Raw genomic sequence first — 18,788 nt, forward strand, 5'->3', positions numbered from 1 at the left:
ACAAATATAAAATAGCAAAAGAACAATTTAGAATTCTAAGAAAATTCAATATGCAAAAGCAGTTAGAACAAACATAACTCATCCTATCAACAGCTTAGAAGACAGGAGTTAATATTAATAAAGTGCACAATTAAAAGAAGAATCAATGTACATCAAACAAAAACGTTATTTTCTGGGATGCTTTAATATAACTAATAAGGGAAACTCCAATATCTAATAATTACGTATGGAATCAAGCAGATAGTCCATCCATCCACTAAGTAATCCATATTTTAAAAATATAGGACTTTAGAACTTTAGATATCAGAAGCAGTCTAACACGAAGTGAATGATATTATATTTTAGAACTAGATCACAAATACAATGGCTATTATTCCATCAACTTCCACTTTGAGGCCCTCTAGTCCCCATATTGGATTGATGCCAATTTGAATTACTAATATTCGATCATGCATATATTTATCAGCAATCTGAAAAATATATGGAAAACCTCTGTCACCTCCAACACAACCACTATCCTTACATATGCTAATTTCAGAGAGCCTTCCTGGCAGCATTCTTTTATCTTTAGCCATTGACATTGGATTCTTTCATTTTAAAATTGATATCCCTAATTCATACATTAAAAATGACATTACTACCTATCTATCTATCTATCTATCTATCTATCTATCTATCTATATGTATATATATATCCCTGGGGATAGCATGCTAACAATTAGGGGCAGGTTTGAGTAAAAAATGACCCAAGTCAAAGTTCTATCCACAGTTAGCCCCTGGGAATAAAATGGATATTTTTCAAGAGGCTGTCATTCCCGATCTTTACAAGATGAAAAAAATCAAGTTTAAAGACAATCTAACAAAGATGAAAAGAGAAGCCCTGGAAAACCTAGCCAATGACCATCAAGTAGAAATCAAAATGGCGGATAAGGGTGGCAACTTGGTGGTATGGGATCGAACATTATACACCATAGAGGCACTAGAAACCCTACCATGTCAATCAAAAATGAAATTGATAAAAAAAACTCAGGGTATGGGTATTAAAGAATTTGATCGATGAGAAAGAAAGCAAATATCTTTCCGTAGATTTCCCAATATTGGCGACTATGTATTTTCTCCCGAAACTACATAAAGATCAAAAGAAACCACCAGGGAGACCTATCCTGTCAGCGAAAGGCTCCCTTTTGGAACCTATGGCAAACTACATAGACTATTTTCTTATCCCATATGTGGCAGATTTGAACTCATACATCAAGGACACGACAGATCTCCATAGGATTTTACAGAACATAACTTGGCAAAGCACTTACCATCTGATCGCAATGGATGTGATAGCTTTATATACTAACATCGATAACACTTTAGGCCTCAAAGCATGTAATTATTTCTTACAGGAAAGAAACATTCATTACAAGGAACACAATGAGATGTTGACAGACATGATCTCTCTATGCCTCACATGTAATGTTTTTTTATTTGGTGATGATATATACCGCCAGCAAAACGGAGCAGCAATGGGCTTTTCCTTCAGGCCTAGTTACGCCTGTGTGGTAATGGGCTGGTGGGAGAAGGAAATTGCATGGAACATCAAACTTGAGAAACACACAAAAAGGATAGTCAGCTGGTCACAATTTATAGATGATCTTTTTATCATCTGGAATGGGAATGAGAATGATTTCCGGGATTATTTTGAAATCTTGAATAACAGCATACCCAACTTAAAATTTACATATGAAATTAACAAGGAAAGTGTAACTTTCCTAGATGCTGAAATTTATGTTAAAAACAATCAACTGGAAACGACACTCCATCGTAAAGCAACAGCGACAAACGCTAACTTGGAAGCAACAAGTTTCCATCAGCCATCCCTAATATCCAGCATACCCTATGGGGAATTTCTCCGCCTACGTAGAATCTGCAGGGAAGAGGAGGAATGGAAGAAGCACAATGTCGGAACAATAAAAAGATTTAAAGACAGAAAATACAGCAAAAGCATCGTTAACAGATGTTGAAGTAGAGCAAATGAGAGATCAAGAGAAACTTGTCTGATGCTAAAACATGATGAGGAGCAATCAGATTTGGAACCTATAAGATCAATAACAGATTTCTCTCAAGAATCTAAGGAGATCGCTGGCATAATTAAAAAGAACTGGAAGATCCTACAGTTGGATGGAACAATAGGTGAAAGAATGGGATCACACCCAATAATAACATACCGTAGAGCCAAAAATGTAAAAGACAGGCTGGTGCATAGCCACTTTAAAGCAAAACAACATAAGGAAACATGGCTCCAAACAAAGGGTTTCATCAAATGCCAAAACTGTAAAGTATGCCAAATTGCAAAACCAGTCACAGAAATACCGATAGCCAACAACAAAATCTGGCAGATCAGAGAACTCATAACTTGTAAAAGTCAATATACCGTATATGTGATTGAATGCCCTTGTTTGTTAAAATATGTGGGAGCACCATATGTGAGCTAAAGTAAAGAATATTGGAGCATGTTCTTGCCATGAAAAACAAAGACAAGAATAACGCATTGGAAAACCCTGAAATTTTATGGGATAGAAACCATCCCAGCCAATGTACGAGGTGGCAACAGGGAGAAAACACTACGACAAAAAGAATCACGCCATATCTTAAACCTCAGAAGTATGACACCGTATGGCTTAAATCAGTCGGAAGAAATGTATATACATATTTAATTAACCAGTCAGCCTCCCTCAGTGTGCAGTTGGAAACAAACTACACCAATAAGTTATCACCAAACAATACTGATGCACGGACATCCACATGGGAATGTTTTACCCACTGGAGGGTATAATGAATGGCAGCATAAAAGAAATTGAATAAAAACATCTAGTTCCCATCATGGCATACATATGCCCACTGGCGGGGTAAAAACTTGACCAACAAAATGTAACTTGAGCAGTTTCAAAGGGTTGCCGGCAACTGAAACGAAACATAATCCCACTAATGGGCTTAAAAAAAGTTTAATTCTGTTGGACTGTAAAGAATCCCCACTCGTAGGAAACAACGATGCCATGATCTGGGGACATTGTATCGTGTTTCGAGCATGCTAAATTAATAGCTGGACATTTATTCATTTTCAGGCCATGTATACATGAGTATAACTGTGGAGGGATGACGCTTTTTGGTGATATAATTATTAACTGTTTTTAACTCACGTAATTTGTAAAGAATTTCACCACTGTCACTTTTGCACACTTCATACTCCTAAAACAATAGGGGACTACATCTCCCAGTAACCTGAATAGTAAACCTTGTGTTAAGCAGGAAATGAGGTACCAGTATTTCCTGTGGATGATTTAAAAACAAGGCAAATTGCACTAAAAAATAGCCGATACCGAAACGCGTTGGTTTGGTCTGTGTTTACTGATGAGAAAATTATTTAAGAATAAATTAATTCCCGGATTACAACTGCTGGAGTGCGATCCTTTTTTCTTCCCTGTGAAAGATTTGTTGCATGGTTAGCGGTTTCCTGGTTTTCCAGAAGAAAGGGCCGCACTCCTCACAGGTCACATTTACGTTTTTTATTTTCTTTATACGTCTAGCATCAAGTAGAATCTTTCGGCATTAGAGACTATGTATTCCTACACGTTTCGGCATTACAAATGCCTTGCTCACGGTATACCGTGAGCAAGGCATTTGTAATGCCGAAACGCATAGGAATACATCGTCTGTAATGCCGAAAGATTCTACTTGATGCTAGACGCATAAAGAAAATAAAAAACGTAAATGGGAAACCAGGATACTCGCAGTGATTAATAGCGGTTTGGGTTTCAACCGCGGGAGCAACGCACCGCATACGAGAGCCACATATGCTGATGAAGAGGAAACAGCATGGTGGGATATATATATATATATATATTCACTGAAAAAACCATAGGTTTCACACACGTTATAGTTAGGAATTAGCATTTAAAAAACCTTGCAAATTCACTTAAAAAACCATAGGTTTCACACATGTTATAGTTAGCTGGACATTTCACTCGTGAAAAACCATTGAAATTCCCCCGTTATAGTTAGTGCAGGCAACTATAACTCATGCGACCGCAATCCTCTGCTGATGACGTCAGATATTACATCACTGTATTTAGACACCTATTTACCCATGTCTTCTTCCATTAGTTTTTAGCTATACATATATTACAAATATTATTTTTTCAGAAAGACACATATGTCATCAGTGATGTAATATCTGACGTCATCAGCAGAGGATTGCGGTCGCGTGAGTTATAGTTGCCTTCACTAACTATAACGGGGGAATTTCAATGGTTTTTCACGAGTGAAATGTCCAGCTAACTATAACATGTGTGAAACCTATGGTTTTTTAAGTGAATTTGCAAGGTTTTTTAAATGCTAATTCCTAACTATAACGTGTGTGAAACCTATGGTTTTTTCAGTGAATTTGTACGGGTTTTTAAATGCTAAGTTCTGTATTTATTTATTTATTTTTTTAAGGTTTTTCACCGTGCGCGTACCGTACGCACACGGTGCGCGGGCTGTGTGCACTCGGTGCGCTTCGCGCACCGCGCGCCCACGTTACGCAGTTCGCGGAATTTTTCCGTTTCTACCGTACGCGCACGCTACGCGCACTCTGCGATTTTTCGAAAAGAAATTAAAAGAAATTTTGCTCCTTGGGGGTCCTTCTGGGACCCCCTGACCAAGGCTAGGGGGTCAAGAACTGTCCACCCTGCCCCCTTTTCACGTTCTCCACCTTTGTTTTTCACCCCCTCAGACTGTGAGAGACAAAATGGCGGCCGACACTTCCTGGTTTCGACCGATTCGAATGTTTACTAAGATCTAACAACCAATCAGAATCGCGCTCGCGCACGGCAGCGTGCGCGTACGGTACATTTTACCGTACGCGCACGGTGCACGCTTATAGATATATATATTGATTTAAATGCTATTTTCTCAGGAAATACTGAACAGATTTACACCAGACCTGCAAAAGGCACATCCCTGACCTAAGGACTACCTCTCTGCCAAATTTCAAGTAATTCTGTTCAGCCATTCGGGCTGTAGCTTGGACTAAAGGTCCTATGGGAAAATGCATGGGGAAAACGCGTTTTGGGACCCCCCCTTTTTCTCAGCCCCCGATTGACGAATCCCCCCGAGACTTTCAGGGAAGGAGCGGAGCGGAGCGCCCCACCTATTTTGAAAATTCCGCGAGGATTCGTCAATAGGCGCCAAAGTTATTCCAAATAGAATGTTGCGGATTTCCTATGGAAACACGGTCCTAACTATAACTATCTACTGGCGACCGCCAGTAGAGAATATATATATATATATATATATATATATATATATATATATATATATTACCTACTGGCGGTCGCCAGTAGGTAGTTATAGTTAGGACCACGTTTCCATAGGAAAACCTCAACATTCTATTTTGAATAACTTTGGCGCCGGTCGACGAATCCTCGCGAATTTCTCAAAATAGGTGGGGCGCTACGCTCCGCTCCTACCCTGAAAGTCTCGGGGGGATCCGTCAAGCGGGGGCTGAGATAAAAGGGGGGTCCCAAAACGCGTTTTTCCCATGCATTTTTCCATAGGACCTTTAGAACGAGCTACAGCCCGAACGGCTGAACAGAATTACTCAAAATTTGGCAGAGAGGTAGTCCCTAGGTCAGGGAAGTGCCTTTTGTAGGTTTGGTGTAAATCTGTTCAGTAGATTCTGAGAAAATAGCCTTTAAATCAATATATATATCTGAGCCCGCTTACGGTACGCTTACCGTACGCTTACGGTAAGCGTACGGTGGCGTGCGCGAGCGCGATTCTGATTGGCTCTTAGATCTTAGTAAACATTCGAATCGGCCGAAACCAGGAAGCGGCGGCCGCCATTTTGTGTATTTCACTCTGAAAAAAAAGAGTGAAAACAAGGAAAGGGGGCAATGAGGAGAGTTACAGACCCCCTTACATTTGTGAGGGGGTCAAAGAAGGACGGTAAAGTACAAAGAAAACATTTATTGATTTTAAAAAAAATCACGGGGTACGCGTACGGTAAGCTTACGGTAAGCGTACGGTAGAAAAAAAAAAAAAAATGAAAATCAGATTTAAGTGTTTAGATATTAGGGGGCTCTAAAAAGAGCCGTTGTGTTTATGAAATGATTTTTTAGTGGTACCTACAAGTAAGTACCGATGCAGAGTCTAAGGTTTAAGAGGAAGACTCTGTTCCCTTCATCATTGAAGTGCACACCATCTCCTCTATAAATGTCTTGCATGTCATAACGCAAGTTGTTGTGGTAAATGGCACCCATACCATAGTCACGGAGGAAAGCAGAAACAGATTTGTTGACGTGCTTTCTTGCTTTGTCATCGCACCGCGTGCCCACCGTGCGTGCACGGCACTAACTGCGTAAAGTGGGCGCGCGGTGCGCGAAGCGCACCGCGTGCTCACTGTGCGCGCACGGTGCGCGAAGCGCACCGTGCGCGCACGGAACGAACTGCGTTAAGTGGGTGCGCACGCCACGAATGGCGTAAAGTAACTTAGCATTTAAAAAACCGTACAAATTCACTGAAAAAACCATAGGTTTCACACACGTTATAGTTAGGAATTAGCATTTAAAAAACCTTGCAAATTCACTGAAAAAACCATAGGTTTCACACATGTTATAGTTAGCGGAAATTTTACTGATAAAAAACCAATGAAATTCCCCCGTTATAGTTAGTGCAGGCAACTATAACTCACGCGACCGCAATCTTCTGCTGATGACATATGTGTCTTTATGAAAAAAAAATATTTGTAATATATGTATAGCTAAAAATGTATGGAACAAGACATGGGCAAATAAGTGTCTAAATACAGTATTAGCATCAGCAGAGGATTGCGGTCGCGTGAGTTATAGTTGCCTGCACTAACTATAACGGGGGAATTTCATTGGTTTTTTATCAGTGAAATTTCCGCTAACTATAACATGTGTGAAACCTATGGTTTTTTCAGTGAATATATATATATATATATATATATATATATATATATATATATTACCTACTGGCGGTCGCCAGTAGGTAGTTATAGTTAGGACCACGTTTCCATAGGAAAACCTCAACATTCTATTTTGAATAACTTTGGCGCCGGTCGACGAATCCTCGCGAATTTCTCAAAATAGGTGGGGCGCTACGCTCCGCTCCTACCCTGAAAGTCTCGGGGGGATCCGTCAAGCGGGGGCTGAGATAAAAGGGGGGTCCCAAAACACGTTTTTCCCATGCATTTTTCCATAGGACCTTTAGAACGAGCTACAGCCCGAACGGCTGAACAGAATTACTCAAAATTTGGCAGAGAGGTAGTCCCTAGGTCCGGGAAGTGCCTTTTGTAGGTTTGGTGTAAATCTGTTCAGTAGATTCTGAGAAAATAGCCTTTAAATCAATATATATATCTGAGCCCGCTTACGGTACGCTTACCGTACGCTTACGGTAAGCGTACGGTGGCGTGCGCGAGCGCGATTCTGATTGGCTCTTAGATCTTAGTAAACATTCGAATCGGCCGAAACCAGGAAGCGGCGGCCGCCATTTTGTGTATTTCACTCTGAAAAAAAAGAGTGAAAACAAGGAAAGGGGGCAATGAGGAGAGTTACAGACCCCCTTACATTTGTGAGGGGGTCAAAGAAGGACTGTAAAGTACAAAGAAAACATTTATTGATTTTAAAAAAAATCACGGGGTACGCGTACGGTAAGCTTACGGTAAGCGTACGGTAGAAAAAAAAAAAAAAAAATGAAAATCAGATTTAAGTGTTTAGATATTAGGGGGCTCTAAAAAGAGCCGTTGTGTTTATGAAATGATTTTTTAGTGGTACCTACAAGTAAGTACCGATGCAGAGTCTAAGGTTTAAGAGGAAGACTCTGTTCCCTTCATCATTGAAGTGCACACCATCTCCTCTATAAATGTCTTGCATGTCATAACGCAAGTTGTTGTGGTAAATGGCACCCATACCATAGTCACGGAGGAAAGCAGAAACAGATTTGTTGACGTGCTTTCTTGCTTTGTCATCGCACCGCGTGCCCACCGTGCGTGCACGGCACTAACTGCGTAAAGTGGGCGCGCGGTGCGCGAAGCGCACCGCGTGCTCACTGTGCGCGCACGGTGCGCGAAGCGCACCGTGCGCGCACGGAACGAACTGCGTTAAGTGGGTGCGCACGCCACGAATGGCGTAAAGTAACTTAGCATTTAAAAAACCGTACAAATTCACTGAAAAAACCATAGGTTTCACACACGTTATAGTTAGGAATTAGCATTTAAAAAACCTTGCAAATTCACTGAAAAAACCATAGGTTTCACACATGTTATAGTTAGCGGAAATTTTACTGATAAAAAACCAATGAAATTCCCCCGTTATAGTTAGTGCAGGCAACTATAACTCACGCGACCGCAATCTTCTGCTGATGACATATGTGTCTTTATGAAAAAAAAATATTTGTAATATATGTATAGCTAAAAATGTATGGAACAAGACATGGGCAAATAAGTGTCTAAATACAGTATTAGCATCAGCAGAGGATTGCGGTCGCGTGAGTTATAGTTGCCTGCACTAACTATAACGGGGGAATTTCATTGGTTTTTTATCAGTAAAATTTCCGCTAACTATAACATGTGTGAAACCTATGGTTTTTTCAGTGAATTTGCAAGGTTTTTTAAATGCTAATTCCTAACTATAACGTGTGTGAAACCTATGGTTTTTTCAGTGAATATATATATATATATATATTTATTTGATATATTTGATGCTGCATCAAACCTTTATAAAGCATATATATATATATATATATATATATATATATATATATATATATATATATATATATATATTATCTACTGGCGGTCGCCAGTAGATTATATATATATATATATTTATATGATATATTTGATGCTGCATCAAACCTTTATAAAGCAAACATGATATATTGTACACGTGCAATCAAAACTAGGGGTACAAAAGCAGAAAGTACAAAAATCACATGATTATAGTTTCCTGCAACCAGAGAGCATAGAGCCAATTACATAGCCAACAGTATGGACACCAATTCTTTTGCAGGCTTCTTCACGTAACCAGGGAGAACAGGTAAAGACCCAGATCAGACAATAGCAATACTTTCATTAACCCAACCCTTTTTTCTTACTATGAGACAAAGAATATGGCATGATGACATTGCCTTGCAATAATGGAAAACTGAGCATCCTGGACATTACAAGAGATCTTCAGTTAGCCAATCAGTGCCATTGAGCTAAAGAAAAGAGAAGCAGGAGTGTGTGTTAAATACCCAGTGTTAACCTGTTTTTTCAGTTGCAGTCAAAGCTTAATGAGGGACACACATATCCCCAGCCACATGCATCCTTGACATGGTGTGGGAAGGATCTGCTGGGAAGAGGAGTTTGAGTTCTGAAAACTACATAGTCAGAGAGGTGAAATAAATGAATAGAAGTTACATTAAAGAGTAAATTAAGTAGTTTATCAAAGGGAGGTAGCAGTGCGTAGTAAAGAGGGAAGAGCAAACTGACAGTTGGAGTGAAAAAAGGAAAGACGGAAATATAAGCATATTTCTTAATAAACATTAACAAAATACCATCCCCCACTATTTTTGCAGTACAAGAAAATGTAAATACTGAAAAACACTTATTTATACAAGATCTGAAAACAGTGATAAAACCCTACCCAAATCTACAACAAATAGAATAGGAAAACAGTAAACCCTAACTATATACCAATGCAATCCTTCGCAAATAAACACAGGGCAACACTATGTTGAAAAGACCATCTTCACAGCATGGACAGGCTTTATTGTCTTTTCTGGAAATATTACATTTGGGAAGCAAGTACTCCAAAGTCCAATAATGATAATCATAAATAATGCATAGACGACCTATTGATGATGACTTTGCGCAGATGTCCTACTGATGATGACTTTGTTTACATACATTTTGACAATTTCATGTCTTTTCATACGAGATGATTTTAGTTAATTTTCCTCTCCTATACTATTAGAATTCTGACGGTAAAGATCTTTTTCAATGTTCAATGAGTTTTTGTCTGCATTAAGGCAATATTAAGGGTGTGTAATTGTATTTTAATGAAATCAAAATTGTGTTTATTCACTTGTCTGTTATGAGTACCTGCTTTCTGCCTGTCTTTGAGTTGTTCTTGTTGGCAGGTGTTCGATTACTTCCTCCTACAATAGGGACCTTACTTCTTCCGAGAGCTAAGACCCCTTCCTTCTTTTGATTCCAAATTGAGACTCCCATTTAGCAGGCCGAAGAAAAGACAAGTGCATCCTAGTAATCTGGGGCTCTAAACCCCTCTTCCTGCTACTGTACTATGCCCTGCCTGCTGGAGCATGCTGTTTCTCCTGTAATGTCATCTGGATATCTTCCAATGCCTACTCTAGGGAGAACCTTTGATACCCTAAACCTGGTCCTTCTTCAGAGACATTTAGATGCTGGAAACTTTGGTGGTCCCTGCATTTGGTGGGAGTGCGATAATGCTTGGCTTTTGTTCATATTATAACTCTCCAGGGCGTCACGAGATCTCCCAATCCACTTCCTCTGATCACAACTCGCAACAGGAAACCTAGTGGATTCTGAGAGTCCTTCCAGGAGGGATCACTGTGCAACATTCTATTTGACCACTGAGCTTTTCAGCATCTGTTCTCTATGGAGTGTTTTTGTCCTCCCAAATTAGCAAATTATATGGTTGACTGAATCAGGATTATCCCTAGAGATGTACATAAACTTAATTCTGAGTGCCCACATCCAAGCAGGTCTCCAATGTCCTAGCTGCAGCAGAGCTGAAACCGAATATAATTTCTTTTCTGGAGACTCTTTGGAGGTTAAAGGCTGCCAAGATAGGCTTATGGAAGAGGAGGCCCTCTGCCACTAGCATCAACCTGTCCTTTCGTTTCTATGGAGCAGAAGGCAACAGCAAATGCTCTGTCTTGTCTCTGGCCTTTTCACAGTCACTTGCTGCTTCAGTAAGTTGATATGCTGCTCTGTTGCCTGGATTCACTATTGCAATGCTTCCCCGTTGCCTGTCTTCACGCTTGCAATGCATGTCTTATAGTCTATACACCATTACCCTGATTATGGAACATGTCTGTCAGGAATTCCTTCTCACACCAACCTCACAATTTCTTTTAAGTGGTTGTGACTCATGGTTAACTTCAAGAAGTCAGCAATTGTTCACTCCATGAACTACATTTCCTGTGCTTTTTAGTAAACACAGTATCCTCCGAGTGATATGAGCGTGGAATTGCTAGTATGGTTTACGCAGCGAGACTGCTTAACAATGCGGCAAGTGCAGCATCCAGCAACATGCTGCCTGACTGCACAAGGAGAGCACTGTCTTCTTCTGAATGCTTGCGGTCTCTGATAGGGTCTCGACACAGAAAGGTCACAGGACTGAGCTAATGAGTTAATGGGTAAACTGGAAATATATGAAAAGGAAGAAAACAAAAAGAAAGTCAAACTTTCTCAGTAATCGGCGAAAGAGAGGAATTTGATCTCAATTTATCAGTATATGTCTCATCTTAACTTTAGTACAGCATAAACTTTCAGAAACAAGTTGTATGCATGTGTGCAGCTGATTCAAATACACAGTACCTGATAGAACCAAGAACACTCTTGGGGAGAAGAGTTGGCCTAATGGCTAGGGCGGTCAACCTCAAATCTGGGGAACTGGGTTGGAGTCTCGGCAATGACGCTGAACATCCTGTGATTCTGGGCAAATCACGTAATCTCCCCGTGCCTAACTTAAATGAATGTGTCCTACTGTAACACAACTGGTGCTATGTAAAGCACTCTGAAACCCAATTCGGGTCAAGTTTGCGCTATATAAAACTCTATAAAAAAAATCAATATGAGAAGGAAACAACTCTTGGATGAATTCCTTACATATAAAAGCGAGGTGAACCATTGGAGACATTATGAGTTGCGTTATTTTGCGAAAATGCTGCCATTGATAAATTGGAAGCTCAATTACCTTGAGTTCCATTACAGTAACACAGCAGATATTGGTCTAAACATTAATTAGTTTACTCTATTTGGCCATTTAAATGGGGATAACGATAGGAAGTAAGAGTTTGTTCACCTCTAAATGCCTTCAGTGAGCTTAGCTCACAAATAACGTGAACACCCCAATGCTGGTGGAACTCCAATGGCTCCCTTTGTCAGCCCACATCATCTTCATAACTTGCTGCATCATTTACAAAACAATTACAAACAGCACCCCTGCTTATTTTGCAGACAAGCTCACCATCTTTGACAGTTCTCGTCCCACCCACAGCCAGGCCACTTTCAGACTGAAATGAACACCTGTAAAAAAGAAGAAACAAGACAGCAGACCTTTTCCATCTATGCACCTATGGATCTGGAACAACATTCCCATATCCAATTGCTTTGTAAGGTGTAAGAAACAGTTATATATCCTACCTGATGAGATGCAGGCAGGCAACCGACTCGAAATATCAGAACCAGATGTCTGCAACGAAAAAGAAGTGTGAAAGTCCCCGTCAGGTAATGTATTGTGAGATGTCATAGAAAGAGATAAAATACTTGCTGGAGTTTGGGGCAAATGTTGACTCTGGTTTTGAGAAAATATGCTCGCTCAAAGTGAAAAATTGAATAACTGAAGAATTGAAAATATAATTACACAGAAACAAGGACATAAACTTCAGTCTTCCAAAATGATGAAGAGCAAGGTCAGTAGGCAAAATGAGTTAGCGAGCAATAATGTGTACCAAAAAAGTTAGCAACCCTGACATGAGTTTGTAAAACTTTGACATTTACTTTAGTGTGAATGTTTCATTAATGGTATGGGAATGTAAAGATGAATCAGGACCTTTAAATCAACGTCTAAAGGGAACTAGGTTGTCCCTAGGTATTTTGCTGGGGTGCACAATAAATGACGTCTAAAACAAAGGTATAGTTTTGAGACTCACAGGTGAAGATAAAGCAAAAGAAACATCATGAATGAAGCAGGGCCTCAGTCTGAGGTCCTGGAAGGATTGAAGGAGCATTATCAGTGAGTGCAAGACCTAGGAGCAGAGGCTGTTGCACATTAAAAAGAAAACATTTATTTCATGTATAGTGCAATCCTGGGCATAAGCAAAGGAAATTTGGGCAAATAGTTGTATGGCTCGACAATGCATATTTTTTAATTTCATCATAAGTACCAATTTCTTAGAATTCTGGAGGGTGGATATCGCAGCTGGTTGAATAAAGAGCACTGGAACAAATACAGAAGAAGTAAAAAAAACACATGGGAATAACAGAAAATGGTACAAAGGCAGTGTGGTCAGAAACAGCCTCAATGCAACAACAAGGATCTTTTTTAGGTTGAGTATTCAAGACCTCGTGTACATACTTTAGTATGTACTTATATGTGTGTGTACTTTGTGGGCTCTGGAGATCAGCCCTTGGACTTGTCTGGTTCCGCTTAGGGACTTGATTTTCTGTTCAACCGCCTCAATTTAACTGTCTTGATAGAAAACGACCAGCAGAGGTCAGTAAAATACCAGAGTTGCTTTCTGCTGAGAGACTTTCTTTTTGTTATTTTTCTGGCAACTGCCTCTATTTAACTTTCTTGATAGAAAACGACCAGCAGAGGTCAGCAAAATACCAGAATCATTTTAGCATTCTCTAGATTCCAGTCCATAGAAATTGTCTTCCACGAGCACCCGTAGACAATAATATTTTTTGAAATCTTGTATTTTCAGTGATATGACCACCGAAGGCCCTGATTTTCTATTAAAAACAGAGCTTTGGACTATACCATTTCCCGCTTAAAGGCAGTATTTCTCTCCATGTGTTCCCATACCTGGTGTGTCCATCCATGTTAAAGAACAGTAGATGTTTCAGCACCCAGGCTAATGTGCTGCATAGCTAAATACATATAAGGTCCAAAAGGCGAGACTAATTACGTTGCCAAATGCTGCTTTTATATACTAAGCCATGTTGTTATTTACCTAGCCTCATGGACCGAGATCTAAAAAGTGTTAAAGAACATGGCAGAACAGAGTGCATGGTGAACCCCACTCACTTTAGAAAGTTTAGAATTAAAATCATTAAACAATAAATCATTTTGATCAGCTATCTTTATTTTAGGTTTTCACATTTATAGGCATGTTACTATCGATACCTGTAATTCCTATTTCAGAGTATACATTTAGATTGTAATTATTTTAGGTATCTTTATCAAACAGAACCTATATTGACTAACCATATTTAAACCAGTTTCGGCCCCTGTCTTAAAAGGGTAGTCAAGCCTGAACTTCTAGGCTTTGTTCCACCTTAACATTGTGGAATGATGCATGGCCAGAGTAACTGTCCACTGTTCAGATGATTCATGAATTTCTATCCATCACTTTTGTGTTAAATCTTGACTATACCATGATGATTTACTGACATTTATGTTTACCAACTAACAATATTCAGACAGAAGAACATTTTGCATGATTTTTTATGCTGACACATTATATGAATATTGCATACAATTAGTGCACTTGACGCCTGGATCCTAATTAAGAGACCCATTCAGAGTCTGAATGCTTGATTTTGAAAACTCTCGATAACTTATTGTTTGTTTCAAAAGCAGCTTGGAAATGAGTTAGAGTAATTTGTTTCTCATAAAATGCATAAGCTCCGGTTACCAGTCTTCTCTCTCTAACATAAATCAACCAAGTAATCATATTTCTTTCTGTAACAGTCATTTTCGTTGGAAATGCATGTACTCCCCTTTCAGGTGTACTGAAAGTGTTTCAGGATATATATTAACATGAACATGGCGAGGAGGCTTGTAGCTTAAAACTGCAGAAATACCATGAATAATTTCATGTAAAATTCTTCTCTATACATTTTTTTAAGATGATAGATCCCAGTAGTTTGCGGTGCACCGTGGGAGTCCTATTACAGCTTCTGGATATTGTTGTAACGGAATGAAGGAAGGAGAGTTCACATGTTGATCTATCACTAACTATTCCTAGGGACGCAGGCAGAAATGTGTCTGACATTCAATGTTGTTCCATGTAGACAAATTCTGGCCTAGCAGTGCAACATGGTCTTTTACTTGTGGAATGATTGGCATATGGTAGGGCCACTCTAGCATAACAAGTGATGTGATGCAGCACATAGGGTCTGTAGATAGTCCTTAGATTTCACTGCAAAGTTGATAGAAAGGTTGCAAGCACTCATACCAAAGTTTTTAATTTTACAGTTACCCACTATTGCTATTACATGTTATAAATCCCTTCCAGATCAGATCGGTGGCTGTATCGCTTCTGATTTGAAACAACAGGACACAACTAAACCCAGCACTCCCGGGAGGAAGCAAATGTAGTGCTGCAGCTTTAAACAACACATGTGAATCAGCACTCCCTAAAGACAGGGCAATAACTCAGGACCCAGCACTCTCTTACGGCAAGGCAAGAAAACAGATTCTAGTGCATTTAAAATGAAACACACATATTTATTAATCCAATACTTTGAGAAGAAAGGCAAATTATATTGGTTAATGCAGATTCTCAAATATCAAGTAACTGAGGCAAAAAAACAGAATAACATATGGCATAAATACATGGAGCAGAGAGACTTAGAGATTATATACACAAAGTAAGTAAGAAGAATACATCACCGAGCGAGTGTTCAACATTCTGCCAACTCGATTGGAGGGGCCCTTGACAGCCAGGCAGAAGTCTTGATCGGGACCCTTTAAGGTTCCCCTTTGGCAACACGTCTGTTCCACAGCGAACTCCCATCTGGGTACCAAGATGCCTTTAATACCTTTACTCAACCTGAGGAGAAGGTTCTAGAAACCACGCCCCCTTTCTTATGTTATGAAAAACCAAGCTGACCGAACTGGTCTATCTAAAGGTCAAGACAGAAGCTGGTCAGGCCCCTGTATTTTGACACCGAGACAGAGCTGTACATTCCACACATTTCTCTGGCAACAACAATCTCTGCCCTGAAAGGTACCAAGCATGCATTCCACACAACACGTTCAAGTTTACTCTGCACAGTGAGGAGCGATAACAGGTGAAGAGCGAAAACATCCCCTCCCCATCTTGCAACTGCTTGTGAGCACAGAAAACGGAGTCAGTTATACAAGATGGAGTAAATGGTCAAAATATTGTTCTTTGTGAGAAGTTGGCCTGGCATATGCTGGTCACTAGTTATAGTGGCCACCTTGCACCAGTCCAATTCGACTCTTATGGTAGATAGGTTTAAGACAACCTTTTAAAGAAAGCTATCCTAGTGGTAGCTGTGGAGAGCAGCCTTCAAGCTAAGTCTCAGAGGAATGTAAAGCAACTTGTTTTACCTTATAATCTCTTGAATTACCAAATGAAAGGACACCACACAGGTATATATATCAAATATATATGTATTTATAACTAGACACAATCTACTAATCTCTTTATGAGATTAGAAGTCAGGAACATATGCAAATATCAACGTTTCACAATAAGTTAAGCACAAATATGGCTGGGGCCCTAGGGGTGTACCAGACCATATACTAAAACAGAGGTTTAGGAATGTCGACTTGCAAGGAGACAAGGCCTAGGGCCTGTAGAATCGCTGGGGCCTCACTAATCCACCCAAGGCAGGTAAGTAAAGGACCCACGGGAGATGCGTGCAGTATGAAAAGACAGCCGCGGGTTCCCTATTGATTTCAATGGAGCAAGTCGCGGTTGGATTTTTAAAGTTTTAGGGTACTTCTAGAGAGTCTACAAGCAAGCCACTTACAAGGTAAGTAGTTCGAGGGCCAACACCCACAGGAGCACTGGAGTGCACGAGTTACCTCACCCAGGGAAGCCGGGTGCATAGGTATCTTTTGGTGTCAGGTCGCGTCGTCGTTTTCAATGGAAGCCGAAGAAGTTTTGCTGCTTGTGAAGACTGGAGAAGTGTCCGGTGGAATCCAAGGCTGGATTCAAGATGAAGAAGACCTGAAAGCAGAAGGGACAGTGTTCACAGTCACTTGCCAGTGACCCGGGGCCAGGAAGATGGATGCCCACAGATGTCGGGTGATTTCAGGTGATCAAGGGTGTTTTGACTCTTCAGCCACGAGGTCCAGGAGGCGTCGACGATGACCAGGAGCTGGATTCGGAGTGTTCCACGAAGTCTGCAGCTTACTGATGTGTCGGCAACCGGATTGGAGCCAACAAGCCTTGGCAACAGCAAGTCTCATGGAAATTGAAGAAAGTCAGCGGTGCAGACCAGCAAGGTCTGAGGGACTCACCCAGCGACGGTAAGTCAGGGCAGGCCTGGAGCAACCAGAGGAGCCCTTTGGTTCGATGAGAAAGTCTTCAGGGGACCCACAAGCCAGCCAGCAAGGGATTGCGAAGACGTCTCGTGAGGATTCGCTTCACAGGAGCCCACGGCCACTCGGGACGAGATAGGCCTCTGATTTTCAAGGGAATTCCTGCTGGAGGCTTGGACCACACGTGGTCCAATGCACAAGTTCGTAGAACGTCATGAAGGTGTTGCACGGTACCCGGGTATTGCTGTTCCTCGTCACTTGTGGGGTCCACTCGCCTCAGTTCTGCTGGGGACTCACAATGGCCGTCGAGAAGTCAGGAAATCCACTTCTGGGGCTGCAGGGACTTCGGGCTCCAGCGGGAGCGGGAACGTTTGCGACCGTTGATTCAAGTTTTTGGTGCCTGCCAAGCAGGGGAGTCACTCCTTGACTCCAAGGGAGATTCTTCAGTCTTCCAAAGGTAGTGGAACGTCGAAGGGCCAGGATTCTTCTTGTAGAGCGTCGTCCAGGGATATCTGATTTGCAATGGCAAGGTTTCCTTATCTTATACTAAACGAAAGGGAGGAACTAGCTCTATGACCACTCCTCTGGGAGGGTCAGGGGAGTGGGTGGTTACACCCACTTCCCTTTGTCCAGTTTTGCGCCAGAGCAGGGGCAGGTAGCCCCTGAACCGGTTTGAGCTGGCATATGCACAGAGGAGCCTACTGCTCCCCCAGCGCAGGACTTCAAAGCACTCTAGGAGTGCACCCACCTAGCCCCCAATACACTAAATCCTGTCTGGAAGGAGGTTACACCTCCCTGTGACAGGATGCCTATTGTTGGGCCTCCTCCACTGCGAGTTTCAGTCAGCAGCAGGATGGCAGCCCAGTGTCTGTGCTGGTGGCATCCATTTTGTGATGCCAGGGCCCTTTCAGATTTCTACCGTGTTTCCACAGTAGGTACATGTCTTCCCCTCTAGAAGGGTGGGATCATACTCCCACACCAGTTACTGGTGTGGGGGTATGATTCCAAGTTGTTTGACACCAAACACGACATGTTTTGATGCAGTCATTCCAAAGTTAGCATTTACCGCTAGGTTATAATGCACTTAAGAGTATATGGTTTAACCGCATCCACAAACAGCCACAGAGAATAGACTCTGCCAGCTGCAGAGGGGCCCTGCTCATTCAGAGGCACCCCCACACATTGTAAACCAAGCACCCTGCCCTCAGGATTGATAGGGCCTGCTTTAGGGGTGACTGATAGGTTTATATGTGTGTGTATGGTGAGATATAGCAACCTATACCTCAGTGAGGAGTGCTAACACTACCTCACCCAGGCTGCAGTAGCAGGCCTGTGGTGTCAGATTTAGTCTGCTTCCCAGGGGTGGCATAATACATGCTTCAGCCCCTGGTAGGCCTGTGAAGTACCTATGCCCTTGGTACCTAAGGTACAATATACTAGGGGCTCATAAGGTACCACAGTATCCAATCACTAGTGCATCTAATATGCACTCCAAGTTGTTTAGAGAGAACAGAGAGA

At 41.2% G+C, this 18,788-nt stretch overlaps 1 long non-coding RNA gene across 1 annotated transcript in view; it reads right to left on the reverse strand.

The window, feature by feature from the left end:
- LOC146855551 (uncharacterized) overlaps positions 1–18,788 on the reverse strand; it is a 227,193-nt gene that overhangs the window by 62,542 nt on the left and 145,863 nt on the right. Inside the window, exons 3-4 of the long non-coding RNA XR_014981345.1 lie at positions 12,449–12,497; positions 12,273–12,331 (exon numbers count right to left, since the gene is read on the reverse strand). This is a non-coding gene — a long non-coding RNA (uncharacterized LOC146855551). The remainder of the gene's footprint in view (positions 1–12,272; positions 12,332–12,448; positions 12,498–18,788) is intronic.

This window comes from Triturus cristatus, chromosome 4_1, assembly GCF_964204655.1.
Source record: "Triturus cristatus chromosome 4_1, aTriCri1.1, whole genome shotgun sequence".
Taxonomy (NCBI): domain Eukaryota; kingdom Metazoa; phylum Chordata; class Amphibia; order Caudata; family Salamandridae; genus Triturus; species Triturus cristatus.